This window comes from Pinus tabuliformis, chromosome 9 (assembly GCF_031772625.1).
Source record: "Pinus tabuliformis cultivar Carrire ecotype Pingquan chromosome 9, CPIR1, whole genome shotgun sequence".
NCBI lineage: Eukaryota > Viridiplantae > Streptophyta > Pinopsida > Pinales > Pinaceae > Pinus > Pinus tabuliformis.
In genome coordinates this window covers 958,435,185-958,447,570 of record NC_142307.1, presented here as the reverse complement: position 1 = coordinate 958,447,570, position 12,386 = coordinate 958,435,185, and positions in this window count along the sequence as shown.

Sequence of the window (12,386 nt, the reverse complement as noted above, 5' to 3'; positions counted from 1 at the left end):
CAAATCAAAAAACGGTGGAAAGAAGAAAGGAAAGAAGAAGGCTAAAGCAGACAAGGCTCCGAAGGAGAAAACGGAAAAGTCGGAAACCAATGACGAAAAGCGCAAACCTCGATATCCTTGTCTTATTTGTGAAGAGGATCATTTTACGAGAGATTGCCCTCATCGGGCCGAGGTTGTGAAAATAGTCAAAGGTTCTCCCACTCCTGCTGTGTTAAAAAATCCATTTCCAGAGCAGGAGAATAAGATGATAGGTTCTTCCTCAACTGCCAGTGAAGAACCCATTTTGATGATGTCTCATGTGAGGATTGCGACTCGATCGCAAGATTATGGTAGTAAGAATCCTGTTGATGGTAAAGAAGCAGAATCTTCTCATTCTAATCCATCAACCTCAGCTCCTGGTTCCGATCCACTACAGATCGAAAAACCTAACCCGGACTTAGTAATTAAACCGCCCGCCAAGGGTGTACTTCGAAGGTCTGCTTTCAATCCACATGCGAGAGCAGCCCAGAATTACAACATTGTTGAGGACTTAGCTGTTTCACCCTCAGCAATGTCGGCTTTAGAAGTGCTGCAATCATGCCCAGCACAACGAAAATTACTTTTGTCGGCTATCGGAGCTGTTGATGTTCAGGACCCGAACCTGATAATCTTCGATCTAGAAAATAGTACACCGCGTCTACCCCATCAAATGGCTTTCCAAATTCCAGTGATAGTAAAAAACAGGCCTATTCATCGGACTGTGATTGATGAGGGAGCTTCTACGTGTATTATGTCGATTCAATGTTGGAGATCGCTTGGTTCTCCTTCGTTGAACCAATCCCCCACCATCCTTAAGGCCTTTGATGGCCGTGGGTTCCGTCCGTTTGGTATTCTACAGGAATTGCCTATAGGGGTAGAAGGTAAAACCGTTAGTCTGGATGTGGAGGTGGTTGATGCCCCTCTAGACTACAACCTTCTTTTGGGTCGAAGTTGGTCATATGCTATGACAGCGGTCGTTTCATCGGTCTTCAGAGTAATTAAGTTTCCACATAACGGTAAGATCGTGACGATTGATCAGCTGACATACTTTTCATCCGACCCAGCCTCTTCAGAGAGTATCCAGCATGTCGGTAAGACGACAATCCCTTATAGGGACGTTGGCGTAGGTTTAGTTAAAGATTCCGGTTTACTGGGAACTTTTCCTTTCCCTCCAATCAACGCAGACCCTTCATTTGCATCAATTCATATGATTACATCAGACAACATTATTTATGATGATCCTTGGATTGTCCCATCTGAATCTGAGATAGACTCATTCGGTGATGCTATGCCTTTGAGTCCATATGAAATTGCTTATGAAGCCGTCATGTCTTTTACCGACTCGCGTTCAACCCAAATCGACCAAATGAATGTGGTCAGTGAAGAATCACTTTTCACCTCAACCTTAGAACGGATAGCGTTTCCCGAAGTCGTGTCATCTGACGAACAACTTCGCGAAATCCTAAGTGTAGACGATCTACCATGGGAAGATCTCCATCACAGATCTTCGTTTTTACCTAAGGATGATGCTTTTGAAAATGATTTTTCATCTATCTTTACCGCTGAATATGTCAAAGACGCTCAGAATCCAACGAAACATTCTGATTCAGAGTTGAATTTAGGGAATATTTCTCGCACTATTCCCATTGATATTTCAGTGAAGCCCGGAATTGAGGAAAACATTCATATAGGTGCCTCATGTACAGAAGATGAAATCCAAACTTACAAGGCCCTATTCCAAGAATTCCGCGATGTGTTTGCCTGGTCTTACGAGGAAATGCCGGGAATCGACCCTGCCATTGTTGTTCATGAAATAAAGACCTACCCGGATGCTAAACCCGTCCGGCAACGGTTGCGTCAGATTCACCCTCGGAAAGCGGCTGCGATTAAAGCAGAAGTCGAAAAGCTGTTGAAAGCAGGTTTCATTTATCCAATCCCGTTAACGGATTGGGTATCGAATATTGTTCCGGTCAACAAGAAACAAGGAACAATAAGAATCTGTATCGACTATAGGGATATAAATCGAGCTTGTCCAAAAGACAACTATCCTACGCCTTATATCGATCAAATTATTGATGATTGTGCCGGAAGTGAAATGTTTTCCTTCATGGATGGTTTTTCGGGCTATAATCAAATCAATATTCTACCTGCCGACCAACCAAAAACGGCATTCATTTGTCCATGGGGGACATTTGCTTATTGCAAATTACCTTTTGGACTTAAGAATGCCGGGGCCACTTTTCAACGGGCGATGTCTTACGCATTTCATGACATCAAGCACATTGTGCAACCGTACCTCGATGATTTGCCTGCTCATTCTTTACATCGAGCTGATCACCTTGTCCACTTACGAGCAATCTTTATGAGGTGTAGGCATTATCGAATTCGGTTGAATCCCCACAAGTGTGTTTCTGTATAGAGACAGGTCGATTGCTGGGATTTGTTGTTTCAAAAGCCGGCATTCGCGTCGATCCCTCGAAGGTCGAAGCTATCATCAAATTGCCTCCTCCTTCGAGTTTGCGCCAACTCCAAAGTTTGCAAGGGAAAGCGAACTTTTTACGCCGATTCATTCCAAACTACGCCGAGGTCACTAAAGGTTTTACACGGTTGTTGAAACAGAACGCTCAATTCTTTTGGGATGAGATTGCCCAACAATCTTTTGATGCACTTAAACACGCGTTGACCCATGCACCGTTGTTGCATCCTCCCAACTACAACCAGGACTACTTCTTATACCTCGCAGCTTCGCATTCCACTATTGGAATGGTGTTAGTTCAAGAAGATGAATTCGGAGCGGAACATGTGATATATTATCTTAGTAGGACCTTAAACCCCACTGAGCTAAAATATTCGCATGTGGAGAAATTGGCCCTGGCAGCCGTTCAAGCTGTCCAGCGTTTTCGTCACTACATTCTTCTCCGTAAAACTACAGTTATTTCGGATTGCAACCCTATGATTTATATTTTGACAAAACAACTGCTAGGGGGCAAGTACTCTAAATGGATCGTTATCCTGCAAGAGTTCGACTTGGAGTTTGAGAAGTCCAAGTCTAAGAAATCCTTAGTTTTTGCGGAATTGATGTGTGATTTCCCGCGTGCTGACACAGAAACTGTGGCAGAGGAGTCCATTGCGGACGAATCTTTGTTTCTTATCAGTACTTTAGATCCGTGGTACGGGGATATAATCATCTATCTCCAAACCCAAACCTTTCGGCCTGAAGCTTCAAAGTCGGAACGTCGAAAAATTCGGTTTCAATCCCAGCAATACAAGATTATTGGAGATACACTTTATCGCCGGGGGGCAGACTTAGTTTTTCGACGTTGTTTAACTCACGAAGAGGCTGAGAGGGTTTTGAATGATTGTCACTCTGGAGCATGTGGCGGTCATATGTCTGGGTATGCCACAGCTCAGAAGGTGTTGCGCGCTGGCTACTTCTGGCCATCTATGTTTAAAGATTGTATCATTGCAGTCCGGAAGTGCCACAACTGTCAAGTGTTTGATCGCAAGATGCGCGCACCACCTGCTCCTCTCCACCCTATAATTGTCGTTGGTCCATTCGCCAAATGGGGTATCGATTTTATTACTTGTAACCCTCACTCGGCCGGGGGCATGCGTATATCATCCTCGCGGTTGATTATTTTACTAAATGGGCCGAGGCGATGCCTACATTCGACGCAAGCGGCAAAACAGCTGCAGTTTTCGTATTCAATCATATTATAACTAGGTTTGGTGTCCCACAAGCAATCATCACTGACCATGGGAGCCATTTTCGAAACATCATGATGACTGAGCTTACAAGCCAGCTTGGTTTGCGCCACGATAGCTCTACTCCTTATTATCCGCAAGCCAACGGTTTGGTTGAGTCTATCAACAAAGTTCTGGTTATCATGATCCGACGAACCATTGGTATTCATCGGTCGAATTGGCACAACATGTTATTTTCAGCGCTATGGGCATACCGAACCTCAGTGAAAACTTCAACAGGGTTCACTCCTTTCCAGCTAGTTTATGGCTTGGAAGCTGTGTTACCCATTGAATGCGAAATCCCATCACTTCAAATGGCTGTCGAATTACTTCCAGCTACTTCCGAAGAGGAGAAGCGTTTATTATACTTAGCTAAATTAGATGAGACTCGACGTGACGCTGCATTGGCAATCGAGACTCACGCAAAGCGAATGAAAGCTCAGTATGATAGAAATGTGACCCCTCGAAGTTTTTCGGAGGGAGACCTAGTGCTATTATATGATCAAGCTAACGATAAGCTAGGTGCTGGAAAATTCGTTCCTATGTGGCATGGACCCTACATTGTAAAGCGAAAGCTAGCAAAAGGGGCTTATGAGCTGGTAGATTTTGATGGGGACTCTTTGGGTAAACCCAGAAATGGACTTTACCTAAAGAGGTATTATGCTTAAATGGTGGGTATGGAGAATTTTTAGTTAGGTTAGGTTTTCTTTCTAGCTAGTGTGTTTGTTAGTTTAGTTAGTGTGCTTAGCTTAGAGAGTGTGTTTTTCGTCGTTATTCTGGCTTATCTTGGTTTTACTCTTGATATTGCAGATGTCGACGCCTCTCCAAACATACATTGGATTTGCTGATGGTGCTTGTCGTAGTACACGGAATATCTCTTCCGCAGCTTGGGTTATCTATTCGCCCTCTGACGAGTTAGTTTCTATGCATGGGGTAAGCCTCGGTCAAACGACGAACAACATTGCAGAATACAGTGCAGTGGTTGAATTATTATACGAATCTATTTCATTTGGAATTCGACGTTTGATAGTGAGGTTAGATTCTGAACTTGTTGTATTACAGCTTAATAGAGTATATGCCATTAGAAATCCTGTGTTATTAAGGTTGTTTTTGAGAGTGCGTCTCTTGGAACGTGAATTTGATTACATTGAATATCAGCATATTCCAAGGTCTTTAAATACATTAGCAGATGCAATTGCTTCTCGAATGTTGGACAGACATTTACAATAATCATGCAAGTAAATTTAAAAACATTTCATCACATATGTTAAACAAGATAAGCCGGTAATAATGATATATATATAGATAGGAGTGTGTCAAAAAATATACATCGTCTTCGATCATAGGTTGAAAAACACCTTATGATCGGCAAAAATGATAAGTACAAAAAACCAAAAATGTCATATGTGTCTACAAAAGTGACTAGCCAATCACTGGTGGTGCTCTCTATACGAGACCACTGCCCGCGCTACCCTACACAAGAACCTCCTAAAAGGTCCTGGGACTGCGACCACATAGCGCTGAAGTCGAATAGGAATATCATCTATGGCGGTCTCTGGTATATCCGCCGTCAGACGCTCTAGATCCTGTTCCAGCTCGGCTAAGGTCTCTGCGGCCGCATCCTGTGGGGGTGGTGCTGGTACAGCTGGTACTCTCCTCTCAAAAGGCCGGAGGTTGGCTGGCCGCTGTGGACCAACATCTGCATTTTGAAAATTTTTACTGTCAGTTTTGAGACGATATATATAAAAAACAAAAAAAATATATATATAATTTGAAAACTTGTGAAAAATAAAGTACCTCTGTCATCCCATTGTTCTCCCTGTGGAAGAACCATGTCCGGATCACCTCGAAAATCTACTCCGGCATACGGAAAGTCCTGGATCAAAAAAACCTGGTCCTCTAACCAGTGAAAATAACTATCAGGGAATCGAACAACCGCCGCGCCCTCGTCAGGATGCCGGGCCATCACCGTAACCCATCGTATCAGCTTTGGCTCCCGAGGACCCAAGATATCAACAGTGAGTTGCTGAGGGATCAGCATCGGAACTCTCTCTAAGGCAAAGCTCACAACTAGAGGCCCATATCCAAAGGTCTTCAGTTGTCCGTTCTTTGCCCTAGTCAGTTGGCCCTTCATATTGGCCGACACAGCATCACACCAGTTGAAAATGGTGCCTTGGAAACAGTCAATCGCCATCCGCATTTGGGACCCGGTGGCAATATGTAAAGCGGCTGCACCGCAAATTCTGGTAACCGTGAAAGCTATAACCTTGAGTTCACGCAGAGAGATGTGTTTGATTTCTACGCCTTTCGCATGGTGTGCATTGGGTATGCACCAATCTTCCTAGAGACTAGCAAGGGATTGGCCACCCGGCCTAGTCCCGGCTAGATTGAGTTGCTCGCCCCTATTTGGCAAGCCAGTGAGAAAGTATATGTCAGAGGGCTCTATCTCGAGCTGGTGCCCTCCGATGTAAAAGCATTGCTCATGAATGTTCCATCTCTCAACCAGCCACTCCAAGAATCTCACCTGAGCCCTCATGCCAGGTATGGCCCAGTATTTATATAGTCCGCATGCTTTTAGGGCATCAATGGAAGGTTGATGATTAATTGCGGCTAAATCAACGTCCTCGTGCTCTCTTTCTCTCCAATCCAACATGGTGAGTGCCCTACACACCAAGAAACAAAGATTAGAATTGATTTGGGAAAATTCAAATGGTTGTTTGTGGAGTTTGGGGTTTCAAATTCCGCCTTTCGCAGGGGACGCACCCCGCGTTTAGGACACAGAGCGTCGGGACGCAGCTGGCCTGAAGGTGGGCTGCGTCCCTCGACCTTTTTCCTGTGTGGGAAAAAGTCGGGGGACGCAGGTCACCCTTAGGGCACCTGCGTACCCCGCAGAGCGATTTTTGAAACCCAAAACCCCCCAAAAATCAAAACTAAAACCTAAAACAAACTTTTAATCGGATGAAATTGAAGAGGAGGATGTTGTGAAATACCTGGAAGAGACGGCGTTCGATTCTGACGGTCGGATTCTCCGCAGCGACCACGGGAAGTTTCTTGCCAAAAGCCCCTTTTTTCAACCTCAACAGTAAAATGGTAAAAATGACATGGTAAAAAGTCTTTTTATAGGTTTTTTGGATGAATGAATGCTAGGTTTGTTTATTTTTCACCATGGAAGGATATTTTTCAATGTATTTTTGCCTATCTTAAACAGGTATGAGTAATGTGTCGTTTTTGTGCAGGACAAAGGGATTTAGAGGGAAAATTGTCATTTTTCACGAACCAAAATATCAGAGTCATCTTTTAAGCCCTTTTCTGACTCCTAAAATATGAAAAGATTGCCGAGCGTTTCTTTTACACTCGTTAAAACGAAATTAAAAGACGGTCCCCTTATAGCCCTTTTCTGACCGTAAAATCAGGAAAAGATTGCCGGGTTTTTGTCGTTTCAAACTCGATACGGAAATAAAACGACGTGCCTTTGATCGCTTTTTACTTTTCAGGTCAGTGGCACTAATTATGAAAGTACTCCTTGGTCGCAAGATCAAGCGGTTCCCCCAGGTATTATTTTATACTTTTTCGGGCTTGAGGGACACAAATCTACGAAAAAGTTCAACTTGGAGTCTTCTTAAGTTTTTCAGACTCTCTAAAATTGAAAAACACCGAGTTTCTCCTATACTGGACTCGTTAAACATTTCACAGTAAAGGACCTGTTCAATTACAAACAGGAACGAACCACTCCTTCCTAGGGTTCGAATCAAAACTAGGTTGGACTCATCCGAAGGATGAGCTTATAATCAAGCATATGTTATCCTCCTCAAGCTTGTTAAAAATAAAGAGGTACTTGCCAGAAATGGTGGGGGAAAAGAGAGAAGAATGAGCCTATTTGTTATCTTTTGTCTCAGAAGAAACTTTATTACCACTCTTGGACACGACACTTTTCATTCACCTGGGTTGGGAAATCCTTTACCTCACAGTTAATCAAACCACTTTGAAAGTCTTCAGCCGGGTTCCGGGGATTAACTTTGAGTTATTCATCACCAAGCCATCTGTCGTGTCGTTATGTGTTCAAGAGGTCTGCAAGCAAAACTTTCATCTGCAAAATACTTGTCATCCATTTGACCATCCCTGAGTCAGTCCTTACAGCAACATTTCTTCAACTTGAACAAATGATTTCGTGTTGTGGGCTTGCCTGCAACGGGTCGCTTTCTATCGACATCAGCACATTATCTAGAGAGATGACTTAGAAATCGTCAGTACCTTGAAGTCTGCATGCATCAATGGCAGGTTTCTCGCCTTTGACGTCAGTTTACATCATTGACTTTCGATCGAAGGATTCCGTGAAATGTTCGACATCAACTCATTCATTCACATCTCATGGATTGTACTGGGTACTTTGAGAACCATTGACATTACTGGTGGTCTCTCTCACACTTGTTAACAGTTTACATCATCGACTGGTAATCAAGTGGTTTCTACCATGTTCGACATCAACTCATTTATTCGCATGGCTAGAATCGTACCAATTCGGGAGGTAGAAATGAAGACCCTGGATCTAGTTTCCACCATCCAGGCTGCGAGGAGTTTTGTATTCATTATCTAAGTAGACTAATCATAAACAGATGGCTGCGCCCATACTGTGTCTACAAAAGTCTATGATTATGATGTACTGCAAGATCATCCTGTATCAGAGTAGTTAGTCTGTTAGTTAAAGTTTTGATCTGAGTATGGGAATGCCTACCTCAGTGATGATATAATCTTATACATGTATTTTGTGTTGAAAATTGCAGGTTCTGACCAGGCTCTCCACGAGATAATCCTTGAAATGATAAAGCGCTTCACCCTTCCTAGATAATACAAAACCCTAATCTATTACAGGCTTCGCACTTTAGGGGGCAATCTGTTACACTAAAAAATGTCACCATGGCTATTTACAGTTAGTATGGCTCTATCAACAGTCATGCTATCCTCTTAGGCAAGTCTTATGCCTCTGCTCTCCATGTCAAACTCCAAAAAGAGAGAAAGTCTTTATAAATGTATTTATCTCTGGGTACGCAGGTTCTCTCAACCTTACCTGCGGGTACGCACCCAATGTTCACAAAAGCTGCGTCTTTGGACGCTCTGTATGTAAAGGGGCAGGTGCGTCCCCCTGTAAAGGTCAAAATGCGCAAGTTTCATCTTTAAAAAGTTACTTGTGGTCATTTCTAGAGCATTCTAGAAGGTTGTTCGACGTGTATTGAGCGCCTCCAGATGGTTCATGTACCCCTACCAAAGAGGAACTTATCCCATCAATAAGGGAGCTATCCCATCCAAAGAGGGGATTATCCCATTGATGGTGGACCTGATTAACTTCCTCTTGAGCACTATAAATACAGGCATTGGGCCAGAAGGAGAGGAGGTTGGAAGCTATACATTTCTAAGGGTAGATGCTGCTAGAATTAGGACTCCCATTTAGAAGCTTGTGAGGAGAGATTGCCATCTTTGCTTGTTCTATTTGGAAGTGGGTGAGCTTTGTCAAAGTAAAGGAGAACTCTTGATGGACCCTGGGAGGGACTTGCACAACACCAAGGCTCAGGTTGTATTTGTTCCTTTTGTTACCTATTAATGCAAATGAGTCCATTCTTCTCAATAACTTGTTATTTATGAGTTGTTTCATGTACTCCTTGGTCTATGTGTTAAATATGTTTTATTTTATGAGATTGTCAAGTGCTATTTAATCGTTTGATTGTTAGTGGATGCAGGTTTCAAAGTGAAGGAGGAGCTCATCCGGATCAGCGAGGCTGGACTGCTACAACAGCGTGGGACTACAAGTAGGATCTAAACACTTGATTTCTTATATAGTAAATGCATGTTTAGGGAAGGATTGCTCTTGTTTGTCTTGTTTGTCACTAGAGAGTCTTAGGCTCCTAGGGAGGTTGGTTGTGTCCGCACAATCGACTCTTTCCGCCTGACAAATTGGCGACTCCACTGGGGACTCCATTGATGTGAAAGTCTTTTCCTTTGTATGCAACTTTGATCTGAGGAAAGTCATTTATTTTCTGGTTTTTGGCTCTGTGACTTTTTTTTTGGGTGGGTTAGCTTAGGGTTAGATTCATTTTAGTTTTTCTTGAATTTTCCAGTAGGACGCACCCTCTGAGTATTGCACAGTGCGTCCCTGGACGCATTGTCGCTGTGTGCACAGAGCAGGCCCGCACCTGTCTTAACGGGTTGCCTGCGTCTGCTGCTAAACTTTAAGAAAATTCCATTTTTTGCATTTTTTCTCTTAGATTTTGCTTTTTCTTAGTTTTTACTGCCCAGATCCATTAGTCTCTTGTCAAAGATCTTCACCTGAACTTGTTTCGATAGCATTGAGTGTTTTAGTGGATTTCATAGAAGTTTAAGCCCTAGGGTTTGATTTTTGAGTAGGTCTTGTAGTGACTTTGGCGGTAGAAGTTGTCAAGCCTTAGATCTCTCTGGTTTTGTCAGCATTCTTAGAAGTCAGACCTGTCATAAAGTCTACCTGTGAGAACAACTTACCATTGAGTTGTCTCTTTGGCAAATTTCGAAGTGCTTGTTGATTGAGTATTGAATTCCATTTTACAAAAAGAAAAAAAAGATTTGAGTTTTGTTTTGACTGGTCTTTTGATTCTGCATTAGATAGTCCTTGACTTGATTGTGGTCAAGTAAAACAACCTAGAATCATCTTTGTAGGCTCTTGCCTCGTTAGGTTTACTTAGTGTAAATTTCTTTTTGATTTGCTTGTGAGTCAAGTTTTCATAGATTTTATAGCTTTTGAGATTGATTTTCGTTAAAATAGATTTATATGCTTTATTAAATAAGAGAAAATACAAAAACATCTCCTTTGAAAAGTTTTGTTTCAAGTAGCTTTGAGGCATTTTGAAAGAAAAAGAGTTTTTCGTGCACGTAAGGAGTGGTCATGTTTGTATGCTTGAAAAGATAAAGAGAATTGTTTCTTTGATTGTCTTTACTAAGAAAGTTGTTTTCTATAAAATTTGCATTTCTCAACTCTCTTAGTTAGGAATTTCATTGAAAGAGAAAAGTAGCGTAAATCATCTTAGGTGCATCTTTGTAGTGGTTTGAGTCGGGTCTACACACCATTGGTTTCACTTCCGCTACCTTTTGTCTTTAAGAAAAACCATAAAATTAACGCTTAAAGTAAAATCAACGTAGTAACTTTTATTTACTAGGGCTCTGAAACACCAATTTAGATCAGGCTAGTGTCTTGGAGTAGGTGAGTAATTAACTCTCCAAGACAACAAAACCAAACAAGTAGCTTATCTTGTGATAGAATAAATCCAATTGTCTCATTTGTACTCTGGGAAAGCTCCTCTTAAAGGAGAAGCACGAGCTCGTGTCCGAACTAGTGAGGGGATCAATCCCCCCTCGTTGGGAACGACACCAGACACGCACGTATTACAAACGGTAAACCTCAAATTAACCATTGTCGAGGAGCCAGGGGTCACTTGTCGGTAAACCTTGGATTATTGTCAAGGAACTGGCAAGGGGATTGAGCTTGATACTCTGCCCTTGCGTGCTGTCGGAGTGTAGACTGTTCCCCCAGGTACATTTGTTGTGGTTGGTAACCTTAGTGACCATTATCTTTAGGATTCTACCGAGGTGACGGTGGAGGGAAGATCCCACTGTACCTGGAGCAGACGTCGGCTAGACTCACTTGGATTTTCTGGGGGGTTCACTTCACTCGAGACGGTTAAAGTGGAGGAACTTGTGCCGGTCTATTCATTAAGCAGGTTGCTGGGGTAACTGTTCCACCCGCCACTTCTGTACTGAATCCGGCGATGTTGGGTTTCATCTCCAACTAGCGTTTTCGGTCTGGAAGGCTACTGTTTGTGCTTGGTTTGACGCCCTAGATTCTTTAGGTGTGATTCAAATTTGTTTGGTTCTTTAGAGACTTTAGGTGGTTTGATTTGAGATTTTACTTTGTTTTCGTGTGTAGTAGTTAAAAGTTTTTAGCTGTGGCGGAATTACCGAGACAGTCCCGTAGACTTCAGGGCCAGTCTCCTGAAGTTGTTTCTGTGGCCGAATTGTTGAGAAGATCCCGTAGACTTAGGGGTGAACCTCCTCGAGACGACCCCAATAATCTAGAAGGTTTAAAGGTCCTTGTAACTCCTCCTAGTGGCAGTAGAGTAGGTTCACCTGAAGAAGGAGAATCTTCCTTGGTGGTCCATTCAGATTACCAAGGTTTAGAGACAGGTTATAATCCCGAAGCTGTTACAGTTTCTGAGCTTGTTGGTAGTTTTTCGTCTGCTAGTGATACAGGCGACATAGTACTTCAAGAGTCGACATAGCGGATGGCGATTGGGCCAAATCTTCCACTATGTTATAATGCTGCGCTGCTCTGGCGCGAGGATTAAATGTCGACTTGTGTACTACTCCCTTTGGCGGTTTTATCATTAATTCAGGAATGATGGGTGGTACAACTTCTGTCGAAGTTGTTGTCGAACTGCTTGGTTGATCTTTATCCTTGCCATTCGACAGCTGCGGATTCCCGTAATCTTTGTTCCTTGTCGAAATCAAAGCATCATTTTGTTGCTTGGAAATCGACAACATAAGCACTTGCGACGGGGAAGCATTTCCACTATCAACCAGATTTTGACCTGGATTCGGAAACAGAG